This window comes from Myotis yumanensis, unplaced genomic scaffold, assembly GCF_028538775.1.
Source record: "Myotis yumanensis isolate MYYU_CA2020_CCGP unplaced genomic scaffold, mMyoYum1.0.hap1 SCAF_3, whole genome shotgun sequence".
NCBI lineage: Eukaryota > Metazoa > Chordata > Mammalia > Chiroptera > Vespertilionidae > Myotis > Myotis yumanensis.
The window spans coordinates 211,784,191-211,794,058 of record NW_027223754.1 but is presented as its reverse complement, the minus strand read 5'-3'; positions in this window follow the sequence as shown (position 1 = coordinate 211,794,058).

Below are 9,868 nucleotides of genomic sequence, written 5' to 3'. Positions count from 1 at the left end.
CCTTCTCCCTTCCTCTCTGAAATCAATAAAGAAATATTTTTTAAAATATGACTACATACAATTTTTAAATTTCTAGGTGAAAAATAGCATAAACAAAGTCAGGACAAAAGCTAATGAGGGACTGGGATTTCATAGGATCGGGTGCTTGGATTTAGAAAATGTTCATATACGTGGGGAAGACTTAAAGCCAAAAAAAAAATGAGCCGAAGCTGGATATAAAGGAAACCCCCAGAAAAAGAACTGAAAATGAACAACATCTGTAGAAAACAGTTCAACCTTCCTCATGGAAAAATATAAGTACAAACAGTCAGATGCTCTCTTTTTACCTAGCAAATTGGCCAAGATTGTAAAAATTTGGAAATACCCAAGTTGACAAAGAAATAGCATCCTCAAACACTGTCCGTGGGAATGTAAACTGGTCTACCTCATTCCTTTTAGTGGCTGTATAGTATTCTGTGAATGGGGAGAGCAAAATCTACCTAACCAGTCTCTGGTTATTTTTTTTCCAGTTTTAGGCACATGACACAGTACGGTGATGACCATCCTTGTACATACATCTTTGCATACATATGTGACTATATCTGTAGGAACAATTCTTAGCAATGGAATCGCTTGGTGAACGGATCTTTGCATTGAAAGTTTTGAGCGACATTGCCAAACTGCCTTCCGCAAGGTTCTAGCAATCTATACTCTGACCGACCGTGTGTGAGAACACCTGTGTCCCTGTGCCAAAAAGGATAGCATGACTGTTGTTTTGTTAAGTGTGTTTTAAAAAAATACAAGGAACGGGGCAGGAGAGGCGGGAATTACAAAAGGCAGGACAAAGGTAAGAAATCTGTCTTAGTGCTGCCTCTGCCAGTTTACCTGCCATGAGGTCCTCGGCATATCCCCTCCCCAGGCCGGGCCTCGGCTTCCCCATGTGTGAAATAAGAGGAAGGAAGTAGACTGACCTTTCTCAGACCTGCTCACCGGTGACCAAGAGTGAATCCGTCTTACCTGTGAGCTCCTGGGGTGGCAGGGGCGGGTGACAGGCACGCCAGAGACACAGCCACCGGGAGCTGCAGCTCGGCCCAGCCAGGCAGACGGGGCCGGGTCTCACTCCCCAGGGCTGGCAGAGAGGGCCGGGAAGCCAGTGTCTACTCTCTGGGAGAACCGCTTGTTCATCTGCCAGGAGGCAGGGTGGGGACCCCAGGTGTCTTAGGTGTGGGCTGTCTAGCATTGATCTGGTCACAGTCCTTCCCCTGTGCCTCAGTTTCCCCATTTATAAAGTGGTCCTCGGAGTAGTGCCCACACGTTTGTGGACCGTGCGCGATTGAAATGAGATGAGTGGAGAGGGGGCTGAACCCAAGGTCTGGCACACAGTAGGTGCTCAATTGATAGATGCCAGGGTCCTGATCATGATTATGACTATTTGCTGGGGGATGTTCAAAGGGAGCAGACAGCCAGCCCCTCCGGTAAGTACTTATTTAGAAGTCCTCTGGCCGGAGGCCCAGACAACCAGCCTGTCAGAAGGGTAAATACAGAGTCTCCAAGAGCTGGACAGAGCTGGGCTTGGGGACGGGGAGGGATTCGCTCTGGGAAGGGTTTAAGCCTCGGACAATGGGCGCCGACTGAACCAACTAAGGCGGCGCTTTGAGTCGTGAGAAGAGCTGTTTTCTTGTTTGAAGCCTTAACGAGCAATGAAGTTGGGCAAATCACTGGTAAAACAGCTGGAAACCTAAGTAGCAATTTAAACAGCCCATCGCCTTGCAGCGCGGGGAGGAATGCGCCGCGGCCCGACACTGTCTGGACTAAGGATTGCGCCGGCCTCTCCGCTCCGAACGCAGCCCGGGCTTTAGGGAGCAAACCCCGGCTCCCCACACCCGCTCCTCTTTTTTTTTTTTTTTTAAAGTGAGCCCACGGAACCCTAATTTCCCCCTTTCTCTCCGGGCCCCTTGAATCGTCCCATTCTTTCCCTCCTCGGAACTAACGAAGGCCTTCGCCGAGGGCTGCTCGGGAAGCGCCGTAAATAAAGCCTGTTTCATTGATCAACTTCAGAACGGCTTCGGGGGTGGGGGGGGGTGGGGGTGGGCGGTGATGGGGGAGGGTCCCGCGGCCTCGGGGAGCCACATGGAGGCTGTGCCCAGCTCCCGGTGACAGCGCGGGAGGAGGGGGCCGCGCACAAAGTGTGTTTCTGTCCCGCCGTCTGTCCGTCTGACCGTTTGTTTGTTTTGTGGCCGGCAGTGGCCCGCGATTCTGCAGGCGCCCGGCCCGCCTGCCTGAAGCCCCACCATTCATCCACAATGGACGGGAAGGAGCGCTGGGTTGTTTTAAATGTTTTATTTTTATTTATTTTTTCTTAATCTTCCCACAAATAAAAATTTGCACCAACCAAACAGGGCTCTGGCGGTAGCTCGGGCCCCCCAGGGAAAGGTGGCCCCAGTTCCCAGCTTCCAGAGCATCCATGGAGCCACACCGAGGCCAGGAGGGCCACGTGGCCTCACCTGGGTGGGGGCATGCAGTCTGAGGCCAAGGACACCCCCTGCAGTTGAACCCCTGCCTTCAGCACATACTGTGTGAGCACCTACTATGTGCCAGGAGCCTCTACAGATTAATTTTATTTTCACGGATTTTTTTTTTATTGCAATCGCAGTGAATGTCAATGGCAAGGACAGTTCCACGGCACGCTAGGGGTACACAGAAAAAAAAACCCTCAAAATTCCGGCTGGGAACCTCCGAATCCCACTCCCTGGAGGAAGCCACGGCTGACAGCGGGGTGTGCCACCTCTTGAGATTTTATACAAACACGCACACAGGCACAAGGCCCCAGTCCTTGCTTAGTGCATTTCTTTCCAAATGAAGTGACTCCTTCTAGTCTCTGCAGGGGCACCAGCACAACCACTGACCAGGTCTTTCTTTCTCTAACAGTTTCGGGGGGGGGGGGGTTGGTAGTGAACTTTTCTTGGGCTCAGTTTCCCCATCTGCAAAATGGAGCACATGAGACCCCTGATCTCAGCCTTTGACTCTGAGCATCCAAGCAGATGACGGGTGTGAGGGAGTCTGTAAACTGGGCGGCTCTGCCCGTTGTCACCATCACCGTGACCTGGCCTGTGGGACCAGCTACGGAAGAGCGTGGCTGACCTGGGGGCAAGCCGAGGAGCCCAAGCCCCTTGTCAGGCTCGTTCGGGCCGGTCTTCTCTCCCCCAACATTCCCGGGAGGTAAGGATGGCGGCGAGGATGCCACCATGGCTCATTGCACTTGAGGAGCTGCGTCTGTGTGCGGCCTGGCGTGGGGGCTGTGGGGAGACCTTTATCATGGCCACACAGCTCCTCCTCCTCTGTCTTGGGGACATTCTTGAAGTTGGACTAAATGAGGGTTGGGTCCAGAGAAGGGCTGGCATCTTTATTTATTTATTTATTTATATATATATATATATATATACACATTCATACACACACACTAATAAAGGAGAAACATGCAAATTGGTGTCACTCCACTATGCCCACCAGCCAATCAGATGAGTATGCAAATTAGCCCAACAAAGATGGCTGTTAATTTGCATAAGCAGGCGTGGAGCGAAGACTGAAGGCTCCAGCTGGAGTGAAGACTGAAGACTGAAGACTGAAGATTGAAGAGGCTTGGCTTCTCCGCTGCGGCCGGACCAAAGGCCTGGGTCCCGGGTGCCAGAGGCAATGCCGGCAGCCAGGGGAAGGAAGGCCTATTGTGCGAATCTTCGAGCAATGGGCTTCTAGTATATATATATACTGATTTCAGAGAGAAAGTGGAGAGGGTGAGAGAGAGAGACATGAATCATGAGAGAGAATCATTGAACAGCTGCCTCCTGCGCGCCCCCTACTGGGGAGCAAGCCAGCAACCCAGGCATGTGCCTTGAGCAGGAATCAAACCGTGACCTCCTGGTTCATAGGTCAACACTCAAGCACTGAGCCACGCCGGATGGGCAGGGCTGGCATCTTTCATGCAATTGGCAAACCAGGGCAAGGCCCCAGAGGATGGGAGGGCTGTGGCCTCAGGGCTGACCTCTGGTCTCTGGACCCTGAGACCCACCCTGCCTGGGATGGCGAACCTTTTGAGCTCGGCGTGTCAGCGTTTTGAAAAACCCTAACTTAACTCTGGTGCCGTGTCACATATAGAAATTTTTTGATATTTGCAACCATAGTAAAACAAAGACTTATATTTTTGATATTTATTTTATATATTTAAATGCCATTTAACAAAGAAAAATCAACCAAAAAAATGAGTTTGCGTGTCACCTCTGACACGGGTGTCATAGGTTCACTATCACTGGTCTAGGATCACTGACCAGCACGATCGCCTCCTGATTGTATATCATCGCTGCCACCACATAGCCCAGGAGAAAGGGCTTGCGGGGCTCCCAGGCAAGTGGCTCCACCGCCATACCCACTCTCAGTGCCCACTCGGCGGGACCTCTTGCTGGGCACTGGTGGCAGAAGGGAGGGAAGGGGACTAGCGACCCCTAATTCATTCATGGGGACCCTGCTCTGCACCGTGTCCAGGCCTGTGCCCTGTCTGCAACCAGGAAGCCCTGGCTTGACTTCCTGACGGTTCTGTGTTGGTCTTGGGTTTTGAGAGTTGCTTGCTGCTCAGGCAGGTGGCACTGGCAGAGTGCCAGGTAGTGACTCCAACAGGCACCGAGACCCAAGAGACGGAGATGAGGGGTGCACCGGTGCGTGAGGTACTTCTGGGGTGAAACTGACAGGACGGACACCCTCTCTGAGAAGCAACTTGGCAACAGGCGTATGGAGACGAAAAACTGTCGAGCCCTTTCCACCCGGTGAGTCCACCTCCACAGATTTATTGCCGAGCGATGAGCGGAGATGTGGGCACAGACTTAGGCACAGGGATGTTCCACTCGGTGTTGTTTGTAACAGCGAACAATAGAACCCGCTTGGACTGGGCAGACCAGTTATGGTGAGACCCTGCCATGGAACACCACACAGCGAATTTAAAAATCACATTTTAAGCCCTGGCCGGTGTTTCTCAGTTTTTAGAGCATCAGCCCACGCACCAAAGGGTTGCAGGTTCAATTCCCGGTCAAGGGCATGTACCTGGGTTGCAGGTTTGATTCCAGGCAACCAGTCGATGTGTCTCTCTCACAGTGATCTCTTTCTCTCTCTCTTTCTTCCCCCCTCTGCCCCTTCGCTGCCTGCCTCACTCCCTTCCACTCTCTCTTAAAAAAAAAAATCAATGGAAAAATATCTTCAGGTGAGGATTAACCAAAAAAAAAAAATCACATTTTAAAAGAAGACTTAATACTTATTAATTTGAATAAAATGAGAGAAAGCAGGTTGCAAAGCTGTCTGCGTTGAATGAAACGTGGAAGGCATGGTGAGCAAAAGTCAGACAGGAGGCCAGCGTTAGGCGGGATGCATTTTCTGGTCTATAACTTACACCTCTGAAAAGATCATTTAAATACAATTTAAAAAAATAGAGGTCAGAAAAATATGCTATGTGTACCGTGATCTTAATTTCATTTTTTGGAGCCTTTGTACTCATAGGAAAAAGACTGGAAGGAAATATAGCAGAAAGTTACCAGTCTTTTATATGTTAAGTAGATATAAGTTTTCCCGGGGGGGGGGGGGGGGAGGTTAATGTTTGTGTAGAAGGTGTTCTTGCATTTGCAGGGCACGTGGTGAGTGCACACTTGGGCCTGCATTGAAAACACCCCCCATATTCCCACACCCGCACCCCCACACAGCGCCACAGGCTACTTAAGTGTTTCGGGCAACACAGATCATGCCGGTGCAGGGGGCTGGGACAGGCTCCACTGTAACTTAAAAAGAGAAAGGATTCCAAGAGAACTGGAAGGTCAAGTCCACTTTTATGACCCTCGGGGACAGACTTTCAGCGACTATCCCTGCCTACCCCACCCCACCCCACCTTTGCACAGGGGCTCCTTCTGATATTCCTAACACAAGTATCAGCTCCCAGGAGAGCCCTTGCTGCCCCCCTCCACCTACAGCGTCCCTCTACCCCCTCCCCCCACCACCGTTGGCTGTACCCCGTCTCTCTGTTCAGTTCTCTGCAGGGCCCTACCACCACCGGGGCGTTCCTGCTTCCTTGTTTCTGGGTGTCTGCCTCCCCCAAATGGCCCACCAGCACTGTGTCCCCAACGCCCGGAGTAGCGTCTCGCATAAGCGGGTGCTCCATAAACATCCTCTGAAGAAATGCACCGCCCGCCTGCCACGTGCTCAGGGCCTGCCCGACGCCCAGCACCAGGAAGTGTGATCTGCTGCCAGTCTCACTCTGGGAGGTCGGCGTTCCTAGCTCCGTTCTACCAGTAAAGACGCTCAGGCACGGAGACGTGCAGTCATTTGCCCAAAGCTACACAGCAAGTGACGGAGCAGGGATTCGAGTCCTGACCCACCAAGCCCTTGCTCTTTCCTTCCCTGCCCCCCACTCCCCACCCACCACCACCGCTATTGAGCATCTAAGACCGCAGAACAGACGAAAGATCAAGGAACCCTGGACAGGGAATCAGGAGCCCACAGCTCCTTCTTATCCTGCGTCTAATCAGCTGGGTGACCAAGGGCAACATCTCTCACTCACTCATTCATTCATTCATTCACTTCTGGTTCTGCTGTGTGACCTTGTGCAAGTCACTTGACCTCTCTGTGCCACATACCAAGTGACCAGGCAGTTTAACCTGTACATCCCAGCATCTTGACCTAAACGGAAGACAGATGTACTCACCAGTAAGTTCCAGGTTTCAAAGCTGAACCAGTGCCTGTGGTGGGGGGACAGACCACCTATTCTGGAGGCCCGAGGATGGCAGTCCTGCTGGCTGGCCCAGCTTCCCCACGGGGTACACAGGAAGGAGGTGACTGGGAGAATGTGGGCGCTGGATTCGCTCCCCAAGGCCCGAGCAGGGGGAGGGCTCTGAGGACAGGGCACTGGGCTGAGCTTGTGGCTGGGTCTGCCCGGCACCGGGATGGGGAAGGGCATCGTGATGGGGGAACTCCTGCCCAGTGTCTATGAATTGCAGCTCGAGTCCCTTTCACAAGTGCAGGCCGCGCTGAGTGGGCCCGTGCCCGGGGAGTTGCAAAGCTCCCCGCGGGAAGGAAGCGCCTCAGAGCTCGGCTGTGAGGAGACTGAGAGCCCTTCTGGGTCACTGTCTCCTGTGCCTGCCTCTGCCCCGGGGTGTGGGGGGGGTGTCATATCACCCCCACTTTCCACTCCTACACAAGCCCACCCAACCTCTAAAGTGCAGTGTTGTCATTCCAGGGGGGGAGCAGGGGGCACGGGGCACCTAACATCAACCCTGTGAGCTGTGGAGTGTTGCCGTTTGACCTGCCACTATGTGAAACCCACTGGCTCACTATCGGAGCCAAAAAAGTAAACTTGACACATTTCACAAGCAGCTGACGCCCTTGGAGCCTTAGGGGTTTTTTGTTGGTTTGTCTTATCCTCACCTGGGGATAGTTTTCCGTTGTTTTTTCAGAGAGAGTGGAAGGGAGGGTTGGAGGAGGAAGGAGAGAAAGAACATCTATTGGTTGCCTCCCACACGCACCCTGGCGGGGACCAGGGATTGGACCTGCAACCCAGGGACATGCCCTTGCCTGGGAAGTGAACCTGAGACCCTTTGGTGGGTGGGCCAATGCTCTACCCACTGAGCCACCTGACCAGGGCTAGAGTGAGGGCTGTTCCGGGTGATGGTTAAGAGTGCATCTTTCGGAGTCACGCAGACTGGGTTGGCACCCGCCTCTGCCATTTGCTAGCGGTCCTTGCCCGTGCTCTCAGATATGAAGTGGGGCCGGGGGTGGTCTCGACCTCTCGGGATTAAATGACACAGCGCCCAGCACCCGGGACACAGGTAGCTGTTGCACCCACGGGAGAGGGGGCAGCGGGGAGGTCAGGACACGCTGAATGCCGGAGCACAGGCACGTGGGCTGGACGTGCCCGGGGTCCTCATTGGGCAGGTGAGGCCTGAGCAGGGCCCGCGGCCTGTGAGGCCTCAGGTCCCCGAGGGATGGGACATTATCCCCGAGGGTCTGAGAAGTGTGCGACACAGAGGTCTCGTTAGGAAAGTTTATTTTTAATAAGAAAGGGTGACACGAGTCTTTGAAGTCTGTCCTCAAAGAGCTCCCACAGCTGCCATGAGCCAGGCGGGTTCTTCCTGAGGGCGTTTTTCTAAGTCAAGTCCCTGCACTGAGGGCGGGTGAGCAGGGTGAGCAAGCTGAGCGGGCGCAGAGGCTGTGCGCTTGGAAGAGAGGAGCCCACCTTCCCTCCTCCTCCCGGCTCCTCCACAGACCTCAGCGGAGTGTCAGCAGGGGGAGCCAGAGGGACCTGGAGGACAGCGGTCCTGCCTCCTGCTGGCCAGCCCAGCCTCCCCACCGGGCGCAGAGGGAGTGGGCAGCTGGATTCCCCTCCCCAGGCCCCGCCAAATGGCCAAAAAAATCTTCATCCACTCCCTGGCGCAAAATGAACTCTCAGTTAAGTGATACGTGTCCTGATTCTTCATTCATTCATTCATTCATTCATTCATTCCACAGATCTCATTTGGGAGCTGTGGCACCAGATGTGAATCAGCTGTGAGCCCGGCCTTTGGAAACCCCTAGACTGGAAGGAGAAAGATGTGAAACTTGGGGTGAGCTGGGCTCTGGTGGGGATGCCCTGGGATCTGTGCGAGCCCCACGGAGGCCCTATACCAGCCGTGGGCAAACTATGGCCCGCGGGCCGGATCCGGCCCGTTTGAAATGAATAAAACTAAAAAAAACAAAACAAAAAAAGACCGTACCCTTTTATGTAATGATGTTTACTTTGAATTTATATTAGTTCACACAAACACTCCATCCATGCTTTTGTTCCGGCCTCCGGTCCAGTTTAAGAACCCGCTGTGGCCCTCGAGTCAAAAAGTTTGCCCACCCCTGCACCCTGCTTGCGGGTAGGGGCTGGGCTGTGGGCAGAAGAGGGGCCTCGTGAAGAAGAGAGGGTGTCACACGCTGGCAGAGGGAGGCGTTCGGGCAAAGGCCCGCCGGTGTGCAGGCGGGCGCCCGTGGGGCTCCTTGGTCAGTGGTTGGTGAGGATGGGACAGACACTGGGGGGGACGCCGAGCGCCCTGTGAGCCGGGTGTTGGAAGGAGGCCGCGCCATGGAGTGCTCCCCCCCAAGCAGAGGGTCCAGTTCCTCCTGGGCCTCCGCTCTCAGAGTCATCTCCAAAGACTGCTGATGCCTCTTGCTGGAGTCCAAGCACACGGTGCCCGCCAGCCCGTCCCACCAGCACCGACACCGCGGGCTCTGTGAGCAGCCCTCCGTCCTGTCACCGTCGCACGCCTGCGGTGCTTTCCTGTTTTCGAGGTGCTGCGAGAACATTCGCTCCTCCGTCTCCACCTTCTCTCACGGACTTTGGCACATTCTTTCCATCCGGAAAATCACCACCTCATATTTCGTGCCTAACTCTAGGGTCACGTGCCCTGGGAGGCCGCCCTGACCGCCCCCAGAGCAGGTGTGGCCATCTCTTTTATAGATGGATAGATAGAGATTTTTTTATTATTGCTTTCGATGCTCAACCACTGAGACACACTAGCCAGGTGCCATCTCTCTCTCTGCCTTTTAGTGCATTTGGGGGGGCTTACAAGTACGTTCCCTCTCCACCTCCCTCCTCCCCTGCTCCCCCACTTATCTGTACACCTTAGAGGGGAGGGCTGGGGACTGGAATTTGGTGTGAGAGCTGCCCCCAGGCTTTGGGGGGGGGGGGGGTCTACATTCTAACAGGCCATCACCCTGCCTCCGTTCCCTCCTTGATTTGGGGAGACAGAAGGTTTCCCTACTATCATCGAGCTCGGGGGTACCTGGCTGGGGCAGGGGTCCCTGATGGACACACATTAGAGAGCATTGCCCCCTGAAAAGA